General features: G+C 44.4%; 1 protein-coding gene across 12 annotated transcripts in view; it reads right to left on the bottom strand.

The window, feature by feature from the left end:
* The window catches only part of HDAC5 (histone deacetylase 5), a 1,448,645-nt gene that overhangs the window by 1,254,237 nt on the left and 169,437 nt on the right, over positions 1-24,971 (bottom strand). For 2 of the 12 annotated variants that reach the window (XM_078645216.1, XM_078645211.1), the window contains one exon: positions 18,051-18,176. The exons of the other annotated variants lie outside the window; for them this stretch is intronic. The gene's annotated coding sequence lies outside the window, so the exon portion shown is untranslated. The remainder of the gene's footprint in view (positions 1-18,050; positions 18,177-24,971) is intronic. 12 annotated transcript variants of the gene reach the window in all.

The raw sequence follows: 24,971 nt of genomic DNA, 5'->3' as shown, positions 1-24,971 counted from the left end.
TTGGAGCCTGGAGAACACCTCTGAAAGACAGGCGTTGATCACTTCTCCTTTAAAATCTGCCTCCTTATCACAGGTGAAGAGCAGTTGTGTATCGTCAGCGTAGGATATAATTTTTGCTCCATGGGATTGGGACAAATACGCCAAGGGGGTCAGATAAAGATTGGAAAATGTAGGGCTGAGAATGGAGTCCTGTGGGACCCCCACATTTAAGGCGGGAATGGGAACTGCAAAGAGAGGAGACCAAACCGTTTGTTGGTGGTCTTTCAAAAAGGAAGAGAACCACCGGAGTACCGCTGATATGTCCAATATTATCAGCACAGGCTTCTCCCCTTTATCTAAGGTCTCCTTGATGGCCTCCGAGACTTCTAGAAGAGCGGTTTCCGTACTAAAATGTGACCTGAAACCGGAATGGCTCTGATGGAACACTTGGTTAGTTTCAGCATATGTACTGATGCCACTGTTAGCATATTTTTACGGATTTTTCAATAAAGCAGAGATATTGTCCTATAATTGGCAGCTATCTCCGGATCTAACCAGGGTTTTTTTTAACAGGGGGAGTATTTTGGCCTTCTTCCACCTGTCAGGGACAAGCCCAGAATCCAAGGAAGCATTGAGGATCTGATTTAATGCAGGATTAACTACCTCAGCTATTGACATCAACACTTTGGCTGGACATGGGTCGGATGGTAAGCCTGATTTAAGGGCCTTCATGATTTCCAGAGATTTCTCCAAGGAGATGGGGGAAGCTGTGTGAGCAGTGAACCCCTTGGCCGGGTAGACGAGGTGGAAAACGCTAGATTTACACCTTCTGCCAGGGGAAACAGACTGAAAGTATCTTGAATAGTTTATTTTCTCGTGGAAAAAGGAGGCTAAGTAGCTCGTCCAAGCCTCAGTAGGCATGAAAGGCCTAGCAATCGCGCCTGGGGATGAAAACTCCTTGACGGTTTTAAAAATTTCTTTACTTTGGTTAGCAGCCTGTGTGATTTTCGAAGCGGGAAAGAGTTTTTTCTCTTCCAAAGTTTTTTTATAGTGCACCTTCAACGCCTGTTTATAGTTTATTTTACAATTAGGGTCGAAGTTTTTACACCATTTCTCTCTAGGCGTTTGCAAGCACTCTTGCTTTCCCTAAGAGCCACCGTAAACCACGGTGCTGAGGCATGCGAGACCATAGCTGGTCACAGGGAGGAGGGGGCGAGCTCATCAGCGCGGAGCTGGAGCCAATTATTCAAACCGTCTGTGTCATCCTCCACATTGCCATTAGAGGGGATCGGGTGAATTGGCTGAAAGTTCTAAAGCTGCAGGAGTGTGGTCTTCCCTGAGATTTAGGATGGTGCTGCACATTCTCAATAGTAAAATCAATAATAAAGTGATCAGACCATACTAAAGGGACTGGGACGGAAGTCACTATTTTATCGGTTGAGAAAATCTGGCCCAAAATATGGCCCTTCTCGTGGGTCGCTTGAAGGACAAAAGGTGTCAATTTAAGGATAGCCAGTGACTCTCGTAGTCTCGTGGGCTCCTGTTAGGTGGAATTATCCATGTGAATATTAAAATCGCCTAAAACTAGGCAATGTTTATATTTGATGGTGAGTGGAGGGACAGCATCAGGGCCAGGGGTTCTATAAATTAGGTTGCCTGCCAACGATTGATGCTCAGACACCCTTACTTGAAACCCCAGACTTTCGGCACCTGCTAAATCCTCTAAAGGAACCGTGGTGCAGGAGAAATGATGCTTAAAAATTATGGCAGTGCCTACCGACCGATCCTTCCTGATTATCAAATAGCCAGGGGGGAATGGCCATGGCAATAGTGGGATTTGATGTTCCTTTGAGCCAAGTCTCCATTAAAAAAGGAAAACCGGGCTGTCAACTAATAAATCGTAGATATGAGGGGCATGTTTGTTTAGGGATCGAGTGTTCAGAAGCAGGGCCTTGAAATGGCCTTTCCCCCTTAATCTCGTAGAGAGCAGGATTACCCGTGGACCCTCTTTCAGGTATCACCCTTGTATCAGTATTTGAGGAGACCCGACCGCAGTGGGAGCAGACCATGAGACGGGACTCCTTGGGGGTAGGCACGGGGGAGCGTCAGCTCACCCTCCTGCCTATGGCCATAAGCTGCATCCCACTGTAGCGCAGGGGCTTACCAATAACAGGGGGGGGGCTCCAGCAGCAAGGCCGCCTATGGCCGCCTCCGGGACCCTGAGAGGCGCAGGTGGGCTTTCTTTTCTGGATCAAACGCATAAAATCACCAAAATTTGCCAAATATGTTTAGAAACTCATACAACACACGACATTATACATTGCTGACCGCCATGCACAAAATACCCATTTCTGGATATGGCCAGGCCCCTGCGGTACCTCTACGGGTCATCTCCCTCTGTTTATTTCAAATGTTATCTATGTAGTTGCTCCTTCTGTCCCATATTTTGTAAAATTTCTTTAAACATCCCTCGCCCTATAGATGCTCTTCTGCTTGCTGACACCAGTCCAAATTCCTGGCCCAGTCTATCACAGTTGGCAGCTTTGGGGAGCTCCAAAGATGAAATAACCACCAGGGCAATGGAGCACCACAAAAGAGTATATTTAAATATGGTTTGTTCCCCCGTAGATGTCCAGGGTCGCCAGTGCTGGTGTGAAACGTATACCCTCTCCCGTAGCCTCCTCTATTTCCTGTTGCATTCAGGCCGAAAAGGTTGGATGCGTGGGCAGTCCCAGAGCATATGTAGCTAGGTTCCCGGGAGGCTGCAGCCTCTTAGACTTGTGCCCATGTTTATATTGAGCATGTGTAGCAGTCTTATCCTAGTGTAGTATGAAGGTGGGATTTTGTTTGTTGCACCAGTTTAAAATGTGCCCATATTGCCACCTCTCTGAAGTACCTACACATCTCCCCCAGTCAGTGTCGAATAGGACTCCCAAGTCTTGCTCCCAACGTCTTGGAGAGCCGGGAGGTGGGGCTGACATGCGCTAAGAGTCTTCTATGGATTTGTGTTCGCTGGTGTAATTACTTTGGGGGTGTAAGCTTTCGGCATTCTAGGGGGGGGTTCCTCTTCGACCTCCTTCAGTTATTACATTATTTGGCAAGAGCATATCCCACCTGTAGGTATCTGAGCCTCTGAGTGTTTGCTAAATCAAATTCTGCCTGGAGCGTGGCAAAGCGTACCATGTGGTCCTCCCCCCATATGTCCAGCTTGGAAATAGCTATGATGTTCCAAATGCCTACAGCAATCTAGGCAGCTGCGAACCTCCAATAATGTTGATTTCCCTAAGGAGTTCCCAGCATGAGTTTCGTGCCTCAGTCTAGTTTTTGGTTAGCGTTCCTCCATACCGCCAGTACTCTTTCCATGGCGGTCGGGAGGGGTCCCTATTTCTATCAGTCAAAATGCAGTGTGCCGGTTCTTGCTGGGTGGAGAATGGTCATTGATTTATTGTGAGAAGTTGGGATGCCTGATAGCAGAATAGTAGAATAGTAGAACTGGGCAGGGCAATCAGGCCCTTGTATGGTCCCCTGGAGAGTAGCTGAAGCGCTATAGGAGCAGTCTGGTCACACTGTCAACTACTCAAAAAATCTGTCAGGTGGCTTGTGTGGCGTGTTCTTGAACATGTACTTGTATTCTGTACACTTTGGCAAACTGCACCCGTTGAACTTTTAACTCTTTACCTCCTGTAATGCACCGATGACTACCCCATGTAGTTTGGCTCCTCACCAAAGGCACATGGGTTCTTTGTAACTTATTGTCTGCGCCTGTACCCTGTCCCCTAACCGCACCCACCTATATACCGCCATTCCAACATGGATCTCATCGGCAAGCACACCTATAAAATCAACTACCCTCCCGCAATCACCAAAAAAGCCGCTAAACACTTTAAACACAACTTCCTGAGGTCCCACCCTGAAACCCCCTTTGTCGACACCTACTTCTCACCGGTCAATGGATCCCTGAACATCGATATCATCTTCCACACCTCTCGCAGAGCTCAATGGAGAAAAACGTTCCTCACCTTACTCACTGTCTCCACCACCAGGAAATCCGCTCATGGCTTAACTCTCTCCATCACACCATCCCAACTCTTCCTTGGCAGAACCACCATTACTATCTACAATAACGGGATTGTCCTAATTCAATCCACAGACAGGAACCTGGAACTACTAGACAACCTGTTCCCCACTTTCAAAGAGAATCTCTCCAACCATCGGACTTCCACTCACATCCCCTCCAGTAATATCACCCCAGACTCCACAGCCCCCACCGACAACTCTTCTAACCTAGCTCAGCACCAGAACGACATGCACCTCACCTCTTCCCCCACCACACCAGTCACTCACCCACCTGCTGTAACCACCCCACACTCCGCAATCACAGACACAAATAACTTCCCATCATACACCAGCCGCCCCCACACTCCCATCCCGGGGACCCCCACTCATAACACTCCCACTCCTCCTCTCCCCCCTGACATCACAAACCCCGCCCACAACCCCCCTAACGTAGCTCAGCACCAGAACGACACACATAGCGACAAATCCCACACTGTCCACCCCCTCTCTCAGCCCCCTCTCCCACACGCTAACCAACCATGCAGAGCACACCACATCTACTATCTTAACTCCCCCTCCCCACGACAGGACCATCTCCAACCCCAGCTCCCCCCCCACTCTCAGCCCTCACTACCCTTCAGGCTCCCCCATCACCACCATCATACACTCTACTTCCACCTCGCTCTCACCGCCTGCCACGAATTTCCGCCTCTACGCCTCCAACATCCTCCGTACTTCATCCACTCCCATCGCCCCCTTACCCTCTCTCCTCCCTAACACCAACCCGTACAATGACAACACGGAGCCCTGCATGAACACCAACCCTCCCCCCCACCCGCACGATAAGCCCCAGGTCAGCCACTCACCCATGACTTCCACCCCCAGCACTAATACTTACCCCACGCTGGACAAGATTATGTCCTCCCTCCTACAACTCAAAGATGAAATTCACACCATCAAAGAAGACATGCACACCATCAAAGAGCTACTCACCACACCCCCTAGACTCATCTCACACACCACCACCCCGCCTCTCAACTTGCTCTCCTCCCGTCCTATCGACGCTCCTAAGCCACGTCCCTCACACTGGACCGCGATTCATGCCCACAATCGCAACAAGCACACCCGCCGCACTCACTGGACCGCGATCCCTGCCCACAATCGCAACGATCGCCCCCGTCGTACATGCAACCCTCTCTCGGACCTCGACACTCTCTCCCTCCTCCGCTCCTACGACCCAGCTCCCCTAAACCTCACAACCGCCTCGCATCTCCCCATTGCCACAATACACTCAAATCCCTGTAGACCCTCCACTCTTACAACAGAATATCCGTCCCGAATAACCTTAGAAAAGTCCCCCTCTCTCTAGTACCCTCCTCCTCCCCCGACACACCACGTCTCAAATGCACTCTCCTAAACTGCAGATCGGCTTCTAAACACTCCTCCGCCATCGCTGATCTCATCCTAACATTGGACCTTGACCTAATCATCCTGACTGAAACCTGGCTAACCGAATCCTCTACACCTATAATGGACATTCTGGTCCCTCCTAACTACCACATCATTAGGCTTGACAGGTCTGGCAAGATAGGGGGCGGAATCACATGCATTTACAGGAACAGCCTTTCTGTTCTGAAAGTCTCCGCGCCGTCCCTACCCTCTCCAACTTCCTACGAATACATCTGCCTCGATATCATCAGTGATGGCAAACCGATATGCTCTCTTCATAGCATTTACCACCCTCCCAGAGACCACCTCATCTTCGCCCAACAAATGATGGACTTGATCTCAACCAACGCCGGGCGACAGCTCACCCAAATATACCTAGGTGACTTCAACCTCCATTGGAACGATCTCAATGATACGGTGGTAAATAGTCTTAAAAGCTTCCTCAGCGCCCTGGACCTCACACAATTATGCAAGAAGCCCGACCCACGAGAAAGGCTCTATCCTCGACCTTATCATTGCCAAAGAGGACGCTACCCAACTTGAGTCTATTCAACCCTGTGACTGGTCAGACCATCATATTGTCACATTCCACATCAATGAAAAAGTCAAACTCAATTCAGTTCAACCCCCCCGTCCTAAAGTCTGGAAAAGAGACCTAAAAAAATTCAACCCATCCTCCATACCCCCGAACAGTCGCGACCTCCTACTCCCGCCTACGGGCGCTACAGATGTCCAATCCCTGACAGACCACTATCTTAACGCAATGACCTCAATAATTAATGAGGCTGCTCCCATGCAGCTAAGAAGAGTCTCCGCTAAAATCTCCAATCCATGGTACGACGGGAGTCTCAATGAAGATAGACAAGCCATGCGAATGGCAGAGCGCATCTGGAGGGCAGCTCCCTCTGCACTGCACATGAAAACCCTGAAGAAAAAGAGAAACGCCTACTTCAGGAAAATAAAGCGCTCAAAAGCAAACTTCTTCAGCCTCCAGCTCGACCAAGCAAAAAATCGCCCTAGAAAACTGTTTGAGTTAATCAGAACACAAGCCAAGGAACAACCCCAACCTCTCAGTACTTTGCACGAAGCACCCTCCTGTGAAGACTTCGCCGCTTTCTTTACCCAAAAAACTGACAACATAAAGAATGATCTCCGCGCTGACGCAAGACTCCACAACACACTCAACTGCATAACACCCACAAACCTAAAAACAATGCAACATGGTCAACCTTTGAAACCTACTCCGAAGAAGAAATAGGCAAACTGCTCAGCACCTTGAAACCTTCCAATCACCTCACGGATCCCCTCCCTGCTAACGCTGTCAACGACTTCACCCCACTGCTCCTTCCTCTCTGGACTAAAATTATCAACAGCTCGCTCCAAGAAGGAACCATTCCTGACTCCCTCAAAGTTGGACAAGTCACACCTTTGCTAAAGAAACCTACTGCCGACCCATCCGACCTAAACAACTACCGTCCCATTACCAATATTCCCACTCTCGCCAAATTATTGGAAAAAAGCGCACAACTACAACTGACTAAACACATTGATCTGTTTGATCTCCTCAACCCTCATCAATCAGGCTTCCGAGCAGGACACAGCACTGAAACTGCTATGACTCACATAATTGACGACGCTCTTCAAATCCTAGATCAAGGAGACACCTGCCTCCTCATCCTTCTTGATCTCTCTTCAGCATTCGACACTGTTAAACATGAGAAGTTACTAGATCTTTTGAGCACAAGAATGGGCCTTTCTGGGACTGTCCTCAAGTGGTTCACCTCCTTTTACACAACAGGTCGCAGAAATTCAAGAGTAACAACCTGATGTCCTCTCCAATACCCGTTTCGTTAGGCGTCCCCCAAGGATCTTCCCTATCACCAACTTTGTTCAACCTAGTTATGGAACCTCTCACCACCTTGCTTCAAGCATCCAATGTACTTTTTCACATGTACGCAGATGACACCCAACTATATCTCAAATTACAATCCCCCAATGACATCTTACTACTGAACTCAACGATCAGAAGCACCCAATCCTGGCTTGCTGATAATCATCTCAAACTCAATGCTCTGAAAACAGAATTCCTGCTGATCTCACCTCCCGCGAAGATCTCCACCACGCAAACCTGGCTTAAACAGTTAACTGCACTCAATGTCCAACCCATCATAGTGGATTCAGCGAAATCCCTAGGCATAACTCTCTACTCCAACCTCAACATGCAGCATCATATCAGCAAGGCTACTAAGGGAGCGAACTTCCAAATCAATACCCTGAGGAAATTGAAACCCTTCCTACCAGCCAAAGACTTCCAAACTGCAGTACAAACACTAGTAATCCCGTGAATTGAATACGGCAGCACTGCCCTCTGCGGTCTCCCGTTAACCACCACTGCACCCCTAAGAGCCTCTCTAAACGCTGCAGCCAGACTCATCACTGGATCAAAAAAACACTCGCACATCACCCCTGACCTGAAAACACTGGACTGGCTGCCTTTTGAAGCCAGAATACATTTGAAAATCGCCTGCATGACACACAAGGCCCTACATCTGAGCTCTCCCGGATACCTCACTCAGAAGCTGTCAATCTCTGGCGGCTCTAGAAACACTAGAGGCACAAACAATCTTCTGCTAAAACCTCGAAGATTCCGGAAGGAAAAAACTTATAAACGCTCTTTCTCAGGAATGGCACCCAGGATCTGGAACTCACTCCCTCCTAAAACCAGGCTCATCTCCTCCATCACACTTTTTAAGAAAGAAGTAAAAGCTATTTTTATGGCCAAATACACTTGACCTATTAGCATGGATCTGGAAAGACTCTACACCGACCTGTATTACTCTGTTCGAACTCTATGACTATGTATTTCACCTGTATTATTGACGCTACTGACTATATATGCACACATTTAACTGTAATATTTGTATTATTGATGTGTTGTACTACTTTGCTCCCTCACGCACCAACCCTTCCCACCTATTAAGTTTATTTCCACTCTCTTGTTGGTATTCCCGGCTTTGTAAAGCGCTCTGATATCTGCAAAGATCTTGTTCGCGCTATATAAAACTTTCAAAATAAAATAAAAATAAATAAATGTAGAGGAATTTAGGCACAGATATAATTTTGAATAAAGTGGCCCTACCCAGCAGAGATAAGGGGAGACATCAACAAAGGGTCGCATCCCTTTTGTACTCTTCTAGAATCTGTCCCAGGTTGGCGCTGTGGAACTTTGTTGGATCCTTAGTGATTTAGATTTCCAAATATTTGACTGCAAGTTATATTGTGTGCTATGTGCCTTTATAGATTTAACAAGTCTGTAAGGAGTTCAGCAAGTCTGAAAAGTTCAGTCTTTAGGAGTTTCCTAAATCATCAGGCACACATTCTAGAGCCCTGTGCTAAAATACAAATAACTATGTTAAAGCCACGTAATGATTGCTGATGGATCAAGTAGGTGGACGATGACAGGTTTTCTGGCCAAGGTATATTGAGAAGCCAGTTTCTGCAATTATTCTAAGCGCTTGCCCCAGCAGGCTTTTGGACGGTGCAGAGAGTGTTGAATTGGATCATGGCTTTAAATGGAAGCACCTGATGTGGATGCATTTAGAGAGATTTTGGCACTGTTTAGCGGTCTGGTGTTGTCGTTTTTGTAGTTTGGTGATACACTTCTTGGAAGATCAGCGTATAGGCTGTTGAAGTAGTCTTCTCAACTACATCTTTGGAGATAATTTAATTTCCGTAGAGACAGATACCTTTGTCCACCGAGTTGACGTAAGGTAAAAGCAAAGGTACCGAGTCAAACAGTATTCCCAAGTTCCTAGCTTTCTATTAAGTAGGAGGAGGAATTCATGGCATTATGGTGCTAATTGGTTGCACTGGTTTTTAGAGTGTTTAGAAGCCATTATCAATTACTTTAAACTTTGAAATATTTCTAGGTCTGCTTCTTTGATTCTTCTGCATCTTCTCTTTCTGAATATGCATATTGTATACTGATGGCATATATTAAAGTGGACAAAAATCATTTATTTTTCACTGGATGGGGACCCAATACGAAATCATTAAAATCCACGTCTTCACTAATTTTGCACAAGTGATCTTCCACTGCAGTCAAGCTAGAATGCGTTAGCTACCACTGGCATAATTTACACCCACACTGTATGTGGCGAAAGTTATGGCAGTGTATACATTATACCTGGAAGCTGTGAGACCAGGAGTTCTTGAAATGAGTCTGTTCATTTATACATTCATGCGCATACAGTAAACATATGCTCGGTGAAGACTGGTTGACATGTTGATTACAAGGACTGTGTGAGTGCTCAGAAAACATTCTAACAATTGTACATGCCCCTCTGAGTCAACAATGTGACCTCAGGGTAGCATATTGTAAAACGCTGTGCTGGAGAGAACCGTGGAGCACTGAATTTCCCAATGATTTTGACATTGCCTTAAAACCCACATACTATACTGCCTCAAATTGGGGGGAGGCTGAACAGCGGTAAAGCAAGCTGACATTGTAAACATGGACCACAGGAGAGCCATAGACCGTTCAGCCAGAAGCAGGTGTTGTACAGGCCCAGGGTGCTAAGGGTGAAACTAGATCTCTACTCCTCGAACTAAAGGCTGGACTCAGAAATACATGGGAAAATTGTCACTTTTTTTGTCTGCCTTTATAAACCGCTGCAGCAACAAATGATGGACGGAATGCTAAATAAATCAAACATTCACCCAGAGTAATCTGGGTTAAATCCATTGTTCTTTTGCTCATTACGTCACCCCAGTTTGGACCCAGCCATATGCAAATAAGTCTTGACACTCCTCCTCATGGAAACAGACCAACCCTAACTGTAAAGCCAGGTCCTCCCTGGACTAGAAACAAACATCCTGGAACCGGTTTCGGGGTAACATCCCTCATCAGCCAGGCTAGCTTAAATCCAGGGGCATAGCCAGCAAGGGACCCACGTCTGGGCAAATCCATCCCAATTGGGGCGAAAAATGCTGCTGCAACAAATGGACGGAATGCTGAAGGAATCAAACATTCCCCCCATTGTTCTTTTTGCATTTGAAATCAACAAAAACTGTAACCCTAAATGGCACAGTGTGCCGGATATCGAATCTAGAGGATGACAGTGCAGGACAGACTGCAAACTATGGTCAAAACCTTGAAGGCAGTTACCACCAAGAATGAAGATGTAGAAACATGGTCCCACCCCAATAGCATCGTAATATAAGGTGTGGCTGAATACTTGCACATGGCCAAAGTGCAATTCTTTGTATAAAATTTGCTAACAGATTTGTTGGAACGCTACAGCGTCACTGATGGATTTGTGATTGAATGGGATCACTGCTCCTTTGCCCCAGACCAATTCCAGCCCTGCTCCTCCCGAGCCCAATTACTGCCTACTTATTAACACAAATCTAAATCTTGCTAAAGAACAAGGTGCATTACAATATCAGCTGTCATATATCCTGATTTTACAACTGCAGTTCAGGAAGCTAGAACACTAAGAAATTGCTGCTTAATAAAGGGATCAAGCATACAACGCAATACACAGCGAAACTTCAAGTTAAGCCATTAGGGAATTTTTATTTTTATTTTTCTTTCCTCTCCCTCCCGGTTAGGCTATGCCCACATGTATAGCACTTAGAACTGATTTTCATTTTATTTATATGTTGTTGATGTGGGGGATGTAAAGCTGATAGGTGGGGGAGGGGAAATCAGTGTTGGTGGGGCACGGGTGACTAGTCGGCTTAGTGCTGGGAATGTTAAAAGGAAGGGGGATACGTTTTCTATTGAGGTTACTGTTCTTCATTGATAATTTCTGTACTCATCGCCTTGGGACGGTTCACCACAAGCCAGTTGGCACAGCTGGTATGGTGTCTGGCTACACATGTAATAAGATGCCTGTGATGGGTATTCATCCACATTTGATGCTTTCCTCTCACCCACAATTACACTCAGCATCCCTAATGTCTTGGAATATTTGTAGGAGAGTAGGATCTGCTTACTATGGTTACGCCCACTTTTTGCTGGTGTTTCACTGTTTTTCAACTTTAGTCTGGCTGGGCCCTGCTATCCAGGACCCCAGCCTAGCTGCTTCCTCTATAAATTGATTGGATGTACATTAGGTAGACTCCAGATTAGTTACTGGGTTACCCTTGTGAGTACCTTGTATATGGTACACCAGGTACTGAGGGCATAGGTACCGCAGAGGCCTACCAGGGGCTGAAGCATGTTTTATGCCACCCCTGGGAAGCCTTCCAAAATGGCACCACAGGACTGCTACTGAAGCCTGGTTAAGGTGGTGCATGCACCCCTTACTGAGATATAGGTTACCTTAATCTATCTTAAATCACTGACACATATAAGGCTATCAGATCACTCCTATGGCAGGCCTTATCAATCCTGAAGGCAGAGTGCTTGGTTTTGTGTGAGAGGGTGCCCATGCATGAGCAGGACCCCTCTGCAGCTTTTGGATCCTATTCTCTGCAGCCAGACCATATACTCTTAAGTGCATTATAACCTTGCGGTAAATGCTAACTTTGGAATGGCTGCATGGAAACATGTCGTTTTTGGTGTCAAACACTTTGGAATCCTCCTCCCCCCTGCCAGTCCTGGTGGCGGGGGTGGAATTCCACCCTTCTAGAGGGAGAGACAAGTACACACTGGTCTGCCCGGTAATAGTTTAAAGAAGCCCCAGCATCACAAAATGGATGCTGCAGCCACAGACACGAGTTTGGCCTCCTGCTGCTGACCGAAACTCCAGCAGGGGAGGCCTGGACAATAGGTTTCCACCTCCCAGACAGGCTTTAGTGAATTGGGGCTGGGTGGGTGCACTCTTTGAGAGTGCTTTGATGTCTGCACTGGGGGCACATTTTGTGTCCCTGTGCATAACCCAGTTCAAACCAGTTGCAGGGGCTATCATCCCCTGCTCTGGAGCGAAACTGGACAAAGGAAATGGGTGTAGCCATCCCTCTTACCAAACCCTCCCATAGGTGAGTAATTGCAGCCCAGGAAGAGGATTTCCAGACTTCTCGAAAGCCAACCCAGCAAAGCTGAGACCCGCAGCCCTCACAGTGACGTGAAACAGGAAACCCTAACACCGCGCACATTTGCTAAGTGCATCAACTTCCCAAGCTTTCCCGAAGTTGTGCTTTGGGTTACTTGTAACCCAAGCCCCGAGCACTATCTGCACCGAAGATTGTGGGCCTACACTCCACGAGTGTTCTGTGGGCCTGCTTCTTGCATTTAAGCTCGAGGCTCTTTCGCGATCCCTGGGCCGTCGACTGGTGGGTCCCCTCGAAGGTAACTACTTTTCCATGAGCTTCCCTGGTTGCTCCAGACGTGCCCTGACTCCCCACCAAAGGGTGAGTCACTCAGATCTTGCTGGTCTGCACCGAAGTCCAACTCTGCTTTCTGCGTGGGTTGCTGTTGTCAAGACTTGGTGGGCCCAATCCGGGCACCGACACCACAGCACTCAACATCCTTCATGGGACAGCTCGAATCCAGCGCCTGGTCGTCGTCGACACCGCCTGGTCCTCATGGCTGAGAGTCAAGCTTCACCTTCTTCACCTAAAATCACCCGACATCTGTGGGCATTCGACTATCGTGCCCAGATCACTGGCTAGTGACCCAGACTCTGTCCCCTCTGCCTTCCGGTTCTTCTCATCCTCGATCCAGGCTTGGATCATTCGGACACTTTCCACCTGGACGCCAGCAGCACTTTCAGCCGATCGCCATTGAAAACGATGACGAAACCCGACATCAAAAGACACCTATGCACCCGGCTTCCCTGGATGAGGTAACTAGAGTACTCCAGTGCTCCCGTGGGTGTGGACTCTAGAACAATCTAGTTAAAGGGGTTTGCTCCAAGTCCTCTTCCAAGTGCCCTTTATCCTTAAAATTCCAACCACAACTTTCCCCTAGGGCTCAACGTATATTGTGCTAATTTACTGTGTGCTATTAAGTTAATTGAACGTACTTTTGCCTCTCGCCTCGTAAAGAAACTAGAGGGATGTGTTTAGAATAAATACATGTATTTTATATATATATATATATACACCTGGCATGGGTCTCCTTTCATTTGGCCATTCACAAGATTATAGAATGGTAAAACAAGCTGCTTTACATTCCCCCCCGACTTAGCCTAAAGGCTGCTCTCCAAAGCTACCACTAGGATAGCTTTCTATGAAGGTTGTCTTTAACCTACCATCAATAAGGGTCGTTTGGACTGGTGCAAGGTGCCCACTAGAATAGTGGACAGCATATGCCAGGCCAACTTCTCACCATATTCACAGTTTGAACATTCTTAAAAAACACAGACTGGTCCAAGCGTATCCGGACAGACATGAAATATCCATAGCTCTGCTACAAGAAACATACAAGCGCAACAATGAGTAGATTGACTGGGAAATCATTGTTATCTGGCGTTCTATAGCTCCTGCTCTTGTGGAGTGACTATTTTGATTCTAAAACCCATAGGTTATAAACATGAAGTAGTACACATCGACCCAGAACTGCCGTATGTTGCTAGTTCTGTGGGTACTGCTAGACCAATCCGTCAACACTGTAAAGGTATACGACCCCCACACAACAAGGCAAATATGTTTTACAAAATTGCAGAAATGGCTTAATTTGTGCCTTCTTCCACTTAGAAGGAAACGTGGCCATAGCTAATGATATGTTACCGACTTCCATAATCGAGTAAGACAAGGCTGGTGCAAGATCTGGAATAATAAGGGGGGGCCAAGTCTGACAGGGAGCCTAATTTAGTATGCGCTAACAAAGACAGTACTTGCTCCGAGGTAATAACTGAGAAATACTCTAGGCTGGGAAAGAGGGGGTCTTCCGGGGGCAGTACTACCGCCCTAAGAACCTCTTCTGGACCAAAGGAGCTATAGATTTTGTCAATCTTTTGTTTAAAGTGATTGGCTAGGTCGTCACTTTGCCTTTGCGCCGGTGGGAGGGAGGAATTATTAGCTCTGGGATTGATAAATTCCTTAAGGATCTTAAAGAGCTCTTTAGAAGATCTTCTGGCTATGTTGCAACTGTTTAGATACGCTCTATGTGCTGTTCTATAGGCCAGTTTATCCCCCTCCAACTTTGTTTTCCTCTATTTCCTCCCCCTGATTCTACAAATAGCTTTTTCTTTCTTAAGGCTCTCTGAATACCATGGGGCTGGAGCAGCCCTCTCCCTGATTGTGACTACCCTGAGTGGGGCGATGGTGTTGAGGGCCTTAGTTATAGAGGCCTCCAATATTTCCAATGCTGTGTTGCTATCCGCACAGTTGTTAAATGATGGGGTAGTATATGCCGAGCTAAATGCTGTTAATATCACTTTCCTCCAGGATCTAGGGGAACGCCTATGGCATTGGGGCTGACTTACTGGTTTCGGAATAACCATAGAGAATCCTAAAGCCAGATGGTCAGTCCAGCTTAGTGCCAAGGGGGGTTCTACTATTAGATCCTGGATGTTCGTAAAGATGGTATCCAGCGTATGGCCCGCTATATGTGTCGGGCTAAGTACTCTAGGGTAGAGGCCGCTGTTAAACAAGTGGAGTCTGGTTTGGAGATGGTATCTAAATGATGATTGCAATCCCCTACGAGTAGGAAATTATCTACTTGCAATGTATAGGGGCAAGACTTTACAATAATGAGGTACAGAAAGATTTCTTACTTTCCCCAGGGGGATGGTAGACTACAACTCCCATCCACCTTATGCCATGGGCAGGCTCCAGTCTGAATACCATTAACTCCATACTGGGAGTAGAAACAGTGTCCAAGATCTTAATATGCTGGGATAGACGCGTGGCTATAGCCGGACCTCCTCCCCTTTTGCCGATTCTGTCTAATCTTGCTACTGTGTATTCTGCAGGGAAAGCAATTGCCAGAGCTGAAGGGGATTGATAATGCCTTATTTCAATTTATGTGACCGTTTACTGCTTCATTGTATTATATATTTGTATTTGACTTTCTCTAAATAAACTCAATTCTGTACTAAAGAGGTTTTGAGTCTCCTATTTTTCCAGGGACTCACTCTGGCATGTAACAGTATCTCAAATGGGCTGCGACCATCTAATACTCATCTAGGCAAAGTAATTATTGCTCTCTGAACCCCGTACAGATTATACATCCAACTAATTCCTATACTCAATACCGTAGCAGTCATGGCTTATTCAAGTATATCATTTGAGTGTTCTATGATATTGTTATTCTTCCGATACAATAGGTGGGTATATAGTAGTCTTAGTCCCACTGAAGACAAAGCATCCATGACCGCCTTAGACGTGAACCCAGGAACATTGAATGCAAGGTCTCAAATGCCCCCACAGCTACTAGGTACTGCAAGTCTAAAGATGACCCGAGCAGCGCAGTCGGTTGTGGCCGAACCCACAAACAAATCTAAAGCAATCAATATATATTTATAGCGATTTACACTTGGGATTGGCACGATGTGGTTGAGAAAAATTACCCCTTTGGATCAGTCAGAAATAGTTAAATGACTCTGTACTGGTCTTGTTATAACAGAGTGTTCAATCTGTTGGCACATAGTGTGCTGCTGCACATATTATAAATGTACCAGTATCGAAGCTGTAGCACTGATATAGTAGCACTACAATAGCATGTACAGATGCTATACCTTCATGATCTGCTCTGATTAAATCTAATCTAGTTGCCTAATTAGGTATATGTCTATCTCCAATTCCTGGTAATGTAACCACCAGAATCTTATCTTAAGTGAGGGCGTAGGAGTGTTTAGGAAATAAAGCCATCCCAAGGCTTCTCTCTTTTTAACAAGGATTGTAATGCTGCCAAAATGTCTGTGTCTCTCTTAGTTTGAGACTAGTTCACAATTGCTACTGTCTGTGTCTATCTTAGTTTGAGACTAGTTCACAATTTCTACCTTAGAGGTGTGCAAAGCTGTTTTTGCAGCCAAAGCTGCTGCACATTTCCCTTTAGCATGAATTCCATCACTTTTATGGGCTATGGTGTGCTGTATATTGACCAAATGAAGTTTGTCCTGGAGGAAAGCCAACTTTCCCCATAGTTGCTTATTCTTTATTGACTTACCCCTTGATTCGCTGAATACATCCAGCTGAAGGTGCAGCAAATCTACACTATATCCTTTCACACAAAACTTGAGTGAGTGTATGTAGTGGCTGGAAGTTGCCATCTTCAAACGTTTTACTGCACTGCAGCACAAGAGCAGAATATTCCCGTTTACTGTTGATCGCGGGCAGTCCAGAGCAGTCTGTGTATAACATGCTCTTGTATTCATGCATGGGTTAGATGTTCGGCGTGGGAAACATCATTTACCACGAAGGCATTACCACTAATAACGTTTACCACGTGACACTTACCACGCAAACGTCTTTACAACGAGGGTGCCTTCCATGACGTCTTTACCACGGGCTGGGGGGGAGACGTGGTATTCCTTCAAGTCGTTCTGCGTGGGCTTGGGGGGGCAGGGGGTGGGGGGGCAGGGGGGGGGTGTGGGCTTGGGGGGCAGAGGGGGGGGCTCGGAGGGGGGCTGGGGGGGTCTCCCCCCCAAAAAACAAACAAAGGAGCGGATTACTTAAATAAAAAAAACGAACTTCAGTACCACTGAAGAAAAAGGAAAGTGCCTCCCCCAAAGACGTGCCGTGTACGTGAAAATAGCAGTCCTTTTTTAGTTTTGGTAGACGTGTTTTGACGCTTGTTTCGATGGTGAATTGAAGTACGGGCTGCTGGTGAAAGACAGGAAGGTGTCAGGTAAGAAATTAATCTTTATCGTTTGTGCTTAAAGGACGTTAAAATGCGTGGTATAATCCTTCGTTGCAAATTCCAGCGTGGTAAAGCCACTTGCGAACTAAAATTCGCGTGGTAATGCCATGCGTGGAACTTGTAATCGTGGTAATATCATATATTCGTTCGGCGTTTGTTATGCATTTTGAGTATATTGTTAACATTCTTGAGTGTAGACTGTAGGGCTATATTAAAGTTTGACAACAACTGCATTTAAAGCAAAGGTGTAGAGTCCGACCATTTTGAACGTTCTCTTTTGTTGCCGACTCTTGTTTAAGTACAGTAAAAACTATAATGATTTTTTTTCTCCTGCACTAAAGAGCGTTCTTTTTATATGGCCGTATGCACCACAGTAAGAATGGTTTCTCTTGATGTGAATCCCCCGCCTGCAGAGGAGTACAACATTGATCTGTAAACTATGGGAATTTTCTGAGCTGAAGCACTGGGAACGACTCTAATTACTAGGTTTGTTTTATCGTTCCTAGTCTGTAAATATTTAGTCTTTCACATGTCTGCTTACAATCCACAAAGTGTGGTCTTCTGTTTTTCAGAAAATGTGGGAGAAATCAACGTATACTAGGATTTTACTCACAATATGGAAAGTAAGCTCGCCCAAAGTTAAGAAATCCATTCACGGCATATATTTTTCTTAACACTTTCAATGGCTAAAAAGCAGCACGTGTCTGTAGGAAGATTTACCCTCACTGAATAACACGTGTATATTTTCTTTTTAAACACACATTTTCAAAGTACAATTTTGTATTTTTTAAAATTAATATTAAACACTTACCTGGGCTAATAAAGTCACTATCTTGTCCTTCCTAGCCAGGTTTTCAAACAAGTTATTGTCCATGATGGATGTCATCTATTTAAGATCGCGCCTCGGGATATTCTTGTAAAATCTCAATGATTCTTGCTGCAAACAAACCAGGACTATTCTTATTGCCCATAGGCAACATCGTTTAAAAGAACTGAAATCCACTAAATAAAAATGCAGGTATATACTTGTTTTTAGGTCCTACATTTTGAAAAAAATATAAAATATAAAAAAGTGGAAATATTTGAGACATTTTTTCCCCACACTAGATTAATCATCAGTCCCGTACCGTGAGCCTTTAGAGTGCATGCATACATGTTTAAAATTCTATCATCTAAAACTATTCTATATAATCCGTCAGGTTTTAACACCAGGAAATCACAGGTGTTCGCTGTAGAACTACAAGGCACTATTACACCTTGGCAGTTTAGGCTGGATCTAAAATAGCTTGTAGGTCACATTTAGCTTCAGGGAATATTGTGCCTGCACACGTGACTCAATCCTTACATGAATGGCATGTGGAACTGATTCTTTATTCCATTCCCCTTTGGTTTCTCTACAATGCAAGTGCTTGCTTTGAAGCCTCCTATGAGCATACTTTTCTCTGAGTTGTTCAGGTACTATGGGGCACATGCATCAACCTATTTAGGAAGTGCAAACGGTGTGAATCGGTAAATTCGGCCGTTTGCACTTCCTAAATACGTTTTTGGAATGCATCAAACTTTTTTTCTTAATTCGCATTTTTTTGCATTTCTAAAAAATGCGAATGCATTTAAGGAATCGCATTTGTGCGATTCCTTAAATGCAATGCATCAATTTAAAAAAAAATGTGAATTATGAAATTGGAAGTGCAAATTAACACAAGGTTGACCCACGTGTTAATTTGCGAAAATCTTTCAAAAATGAAAAAAATGAATTTTTAAACTCATGTTACAGACACACATGTCCTTAGGACATGTGTGTGTGAAACATGCACTTTCAAATACATTTCAGGGGTGCAGAGGGGGGGGTCCTTTGGACCCCCCCCCCTGCACCCGTGGAATGCATCAACAAATTGTGAATTCTTAAATGCCTTCCCATTGACTCCTATGGGCCTTTCGGCCCATAGGAATCAATGGGAATTGCGAAAATGCACTTTGGAATTCGCTATTTATTTGAGATTCGGTAAAAATTGCGATTTTTACCGATTCTCAAATAAATAGTGAAAAAAATTATGCATAGCATTTTGCAATTCTTAATTTGCGATTCGGTAATTTTCGCAAATTAAGAATTGCAAAACCTATGAATGATGCATGTGCCCCTAAGGATGCAAAGGCCAGCATTATTCTTCCTCACCCTCGAGGTACAAACCTTATGAAATCAGAGGCTAACCGTCTTCTGCAAGAATGATATCATTAAGCATTCGATAAATGAGGCCAGAATATTGCTTTTATGCTATGTATAACATTTCCTTGAATCTGTACTTCCACATTATAGACCCTATCAGGAGGGTTTACATGTCCATCTCAAGTTTCAACATGTTTATATTCTTTAGTTGGAGTCACCATCAGATGCTCTTTGAGATTTCAGCGAACTATCATTACTCCTGCTGCACTGTCCAGAAGCGCTATTGCCCAAGTTCCTTTACACAGAACCAGCCATAATTTGCAGGACATGTTTCTTTGCTAGTCCAGCAACTTTCTTTTTTTTAAAAATGAGTGTTGGAATTCGAACCTTTCTTTTCCTTTTTAGGTCTTGTCTATTCCATCCCGTAGGGATGTAGGCGAGATTTATAGTAAGGCTGCCAAAAAGTCTAACCAACTGCGGATCGTGCAATTCGCTTCCCCTACCCCTCCCACAAGGCGCTAGGGCGCTCGATCTCAGTAACCCGGTTCGAGTCTCGGTAATGTCGCTAAACCTCCGGTGATTCTGGGCAAATCACTTAATCTCCCCGTGCCTAACAAAATGAATGTGTGTCCTTGCGTAACGTAACTGGTGCTATGAAAAGCGCTCTGATACCCGGTTCGGGTCAAGTTCGCGCTATATAAAACTCTGCAAAAAAAAAAAACAAGATCATCAAAGTGACCGCGGCCGCTCTGATTCCATTTGCCACCAGCCACTTCACGCGCTCCGCAGGTCATAAACAGGACCATCTGCTCGTGAATCGGAATGCTGGCATGGTTGCCTAGCCCCCCTCCCAGTGCTGATTTTCTCTGCCATTCTATGGTTTCCAATGCGTCTTACTAAAAGTGCACTTTCCCTGCTCCCTTAAACAGGCTTCTCCACTATAACCCTCTTTTCTTTAATTTTACTCAGCTCTCATCTTTAACCCAGCTCATAGACACACACACACACACCCCGCCCCCCTGCCGCGCAATGCCGAGAGCTTCACTGACACTTTCACTTTAAATCGATTCTGTAGACGCAAAATGCGTTCATTGACTGTAACATGTCTAAAAGTATTTTAAGGTAAATTTAACACAGTTTTGATTTAAAGTGGAACAATGCATGTGCCTAAATAGTAGTACAGCTCTTTCGGATGAAATTGGCAGCGAAAACTCTGTGAGAAAATTGGTCTCAAGAACCAAGAAAAGTTTCGGTGATGTCATTTTGCAGCACTCATTTTAAAAAATCGTAAATCCTACTTGCTACAAATAAATATAACTTAATTTGAGCACGAATTGTGAAATGTTAAAAGTCACTGACAACAACAATGCTTTTGCTAGGTGGAAGTTCAATGCCACATCATGGCACGCAAGAATCATTTTTTGGGGGGACTGGGGGGGGGGGGAATAGTTGTGCAAGCACGAGGTGCCTAATTGACAGCGTGCTCTTACCGTGTGAACGGAAACATAACATTTTGCAATCCCGAATGTGAAGGAATGTACGGAGTGAGCGCTCGGAGAACAGACGTCTCGCGGAATATGACAGATGAGAACAGCATGGGGGAAATTCTCCTGTTAACTTTAAAACGGCTCTTGGGATGGCTTAACGGCGGAGGAATGCGCCTAGCCCGTATCATTTCATTCTATCGGACCTGAACCCGCGCCAAGTAAATGAAAACAACTGCTTTCAGAGACACCGTGGCCCAACCTCACTCACCCTCACCCACCCTCACACACCCTCACAAACCCTCACCCTCCCTCACACACACCCCTCACCCTCACCCACCCGCTCACCCTCACACCCCCTCACCCTCACAACCCCTCACCCTCACACCCCCTCACCCTCACACCCCCTCACCACCTCATACCCTCACACCCTCACCCTCACACCCCCTCACCCTCACACCTTCACCCCCTCACACCTTCACCCCCTCACACCTTCACCCCCTCACACCTTCACCCCCTCACACCTTCACCCCCTCACCCTCACACCCCCTCACCCTCACACCCCCTCAAACCCCCTCACCCTCACACACACCCTCACCCTCACACACACCCTCACCCTCACCCACCCGTTCACCCTCACCCACCCGCTCACCCTCACCCACCGGCTCACCCTCACCCACCGGCTCACCCTCACCACCCGCTCACCCTCACCCACCCGTTCACCCCCTCACACCTTCACCCCCTCACACCCCCTCACCCTCACACCCCCTCATACCTTCTCACTCACACCCCCTCACCCTCACACCCCCTCACATCCCATAACCCTCCCTCACACCCCCTCACCCTCACCCTCACACACCCCCTCACCCTTACCCAGGGGCGTAGGAGACACTCAATTTCTGGGGGGGACAAGGACAACCTTTTGGAGTTTCCAGTGACCAGATACAAATCGACCATTGTCTGAGAACCGTACACTATGTTAAACAAATACAATCACATAGGGGCATATTAGCAAGGAACCTCGTTAATATTTTCGCAGTTTTAGCGACAGGAAACTGCCACTAAAACGGCGATAATGGGCTTGCTAATAAGCGTTATAGAATTCCAATAGAAGCCCAGGTTAGATGTCCTGCACATCCAACCTGGGCTTCTATAGGAATTCTATGAGGCATATTAGCAAGCCCATTTCTCAGTTTTAGCAGCAGTTTTCTGCCGCTAAAACGGCGATAATTTTTACGAGGTTCCTTGCTAATATGCCCCATAGTTTTGTAGTGAAACATTGATAAAGGCAGGCATGTAGTCACAGTTTGCAACTATGTTTTAATTGTTATTTATATTCACAAAGTAATTAGACCAAATGTGAAAAAAACATGTTTTTGAAACGTACATCTTCATGCACCAAGCAAACAAAGGTGGGAAGAAAAAGGAAGAATAAACTGAATTCTCTTTGCAACATTCCTAAACCTCAAAATGCAACTGGAGTAATATTGGAGTGTATCGGAAACAGGCTAAAAGCACACAGAGCTGTAAGAGCAGAGAAATGTCCACTTTGTAAAAGTGGCATATGTCAAATAGTAATATGAAATCCAACCTTACCAGTAAAGAGGATTTATCATTGCCATTCCAAAGATGCAAAACATGACACAGCTTCTCTTTTCTTTTTTGTTCAAAATATTTTATTGGATTTTAAATGCAGGTGAAACAGGAAGACAATACAAAAAATATTACAAAATAGCGAAAATACCTTAATACATTTCCAAAAAGTTAACAAACAGCACATTATAGAATGCAAAAGGTAGCAAGAAATTGGAATGTAAAGGAAAGGAAAAAGGGAAAGGGAAGGGAAAATATAAATGCTTAGGATAAGAAAAAAGTGAAAGGAGCTACTGTAATAAAAATAGAACATCCATGAATGGCCAAAGGAATGCCAATATTGGAAGACAAAAATGGATACATTACTTCAAATCTAAATAAATATCAACAGGTATCCAAAATGATTGAGAAGAAAGCGAATTATGAACAAGCCCCTTCAAAGATAGTTGAGCACCTCTTCTTGTAAAAAGAACCCAAGACCACCATGCATGAACAGATAAAGAAGAACAATCTTTCCAACAATAAGTAATGGATTTCAAAGCTGCAGAAATAAGAAAATTAAAAAGTTTACATTCTAAAACGTTTAAATCAAGTGATAAGATATGCGATTTACAAATCAACATTTTGTAAGAAATATCTTCTTGAATATTAAAAATCTTAGATATAACTACCCAAACATCAGACCAAAATTTGAAAATAGAAGTGCAATCAAATAACTATGTTGCAATGTACCCGATTCAACCTTACAATGCCAACAGTCAGGAGAAGGGATAAGGTTAGCATGAAATAAACGAAAAGGGGTCCACAGTCTATTAAGTAAAATATAAGCATTAGTTTGAAAGAGAGAAACAGGGAGCCAGCCAGATATACCATTACCCCAAATTTCTCTCCAAGTGTCATTGGATAAGGAAAGTGATAGTTCATTATTCCAGAAGGATGACAGCGTATCAACATTAGTACCAAGAGTGTCCGATAATTTTTTATATAAAATAGAGACCCCATGGGAAGAAAAGGAAACCGTTTGAATGTATCTAGCCAAATCAACATCAACATTAAAAGGAATAGCAACAGGAAAAGAATCTAAAATTGAGTTACATAAATATTGGTATTTGAGAACATGGGATCGAGGTAAACCAAATCGAGATTGTAACTGTTCAAACAAAATAAAATTATTATTAGAATACACATCTTTAAGATAGAAAATACCTGCATTAATCCATGAGGACCAAAAAGTGACATTCCTATTCAATTTGATAACATTGCTATACCAAAGGGAGATATCTCCAGTATTATTCATGGGGGAAAGAAAAATTAAGTCTAAATCATTAAACATCATTTTAGTAGATTTAATAATGACTGATTTACGGAAAAATGCAGTGGTATTAGACATAGTTAACTGAGAAGAAAGTGGGTGAGGAGTTACTAGTGATTTCTCAATAGATAACCAAGTAGGGGGAGTATTTAATAACGAGGTGTTAAACCAAAGGGAACTTTGTTTCAAAATAAAAGCTTTATGATAAAGAAAGAAATCTGGAATGCCAAAACCGGCATTTCGTTTGGGAATTTTGAGCAGTTTATAACTAATATGAGGTGATTTATTATTCCATAAGAACTTAGACAAAACTTTATCAACATCTTTATAAAACTTTAGAGGAAATTGAATTGGAAGCATTGCAAGTGTTTAGAAAATTTTAGGTGCTAATGTCATTTTTATAGAATCTAACCTTCCCCACCAAGTTAGATGTAATGAGGACCATTTGGAAATTTTGTCCTTAATATACGATAAAAGAAAATCACAATTCAACGTAATGGTTGATTTTACACAGGTAGAAAATAAAATCCCAAGGTATTTCAACTTATTTTTTTGCCAAAGTAAACCATTTAAGGGAAGCATATCAGGGGTACAACAGACATTCAAAGGGAAAAATTCTGTTTTAGTTATATTTAAAGTATACCCAGAAATTGTAGAGTATTGTGTTATTATATGCAATAAAGGTGGGAAAGAGGACACAGGGTCATTTAAAAATAAAAGTACATCATCAGCATATGCAAGGGCTTTAACAAGAACACCTTTAATATTGATATCCTGAATCTCATCACACTTCCTAATTGAGGAGAGAAAGGGTTCAATACCAATGAGAAATAAAAGAGGCGAAAGGGGACATCTCGGTCTAGTACCTCTAAAAAGAGAAAATTGATGAGAAATATGTCCATTTATGAATAATCGAGCAGTCGGTGCTGAATATAAGGCAGAAACCATACCAATAAAGGTATTTCCAAAGTTAAAAAAAGATAAAGTATGAAATAAGAATTGCCAATGAATCTTGTCAAAGGCTTTCTCAGCATCTACGGCTAATATACCTGCCAGGGGATGATAGAGTAGGACTTTGTTCAATAACATGAAGGAGAGTTCTAGTGTTATTAGCAGAAACTCTATTTTTCATAAAACCAGATTGATCAGGAGAAATAACACAATCTAAAATAGGAGCTA

The sequence above is a fragment of the Lissotriton helveticus genome, chromosome 5_1, assembly GCF_964261635.1.
Source record: "Lissotriton helveticus chromosome 5_1, aLisHel1.1, whole genome shotgun sequence".
Classification (NCBI taxonomy): Eukaryota; Metazoa; Chordata; class Amphibia; order Caudata; family Salamandridae; genus Lissotriton; species Lissotriton helveticus.
This window is presented reverse-complemented; position numbering and strand designations above follow the sequence as displayed.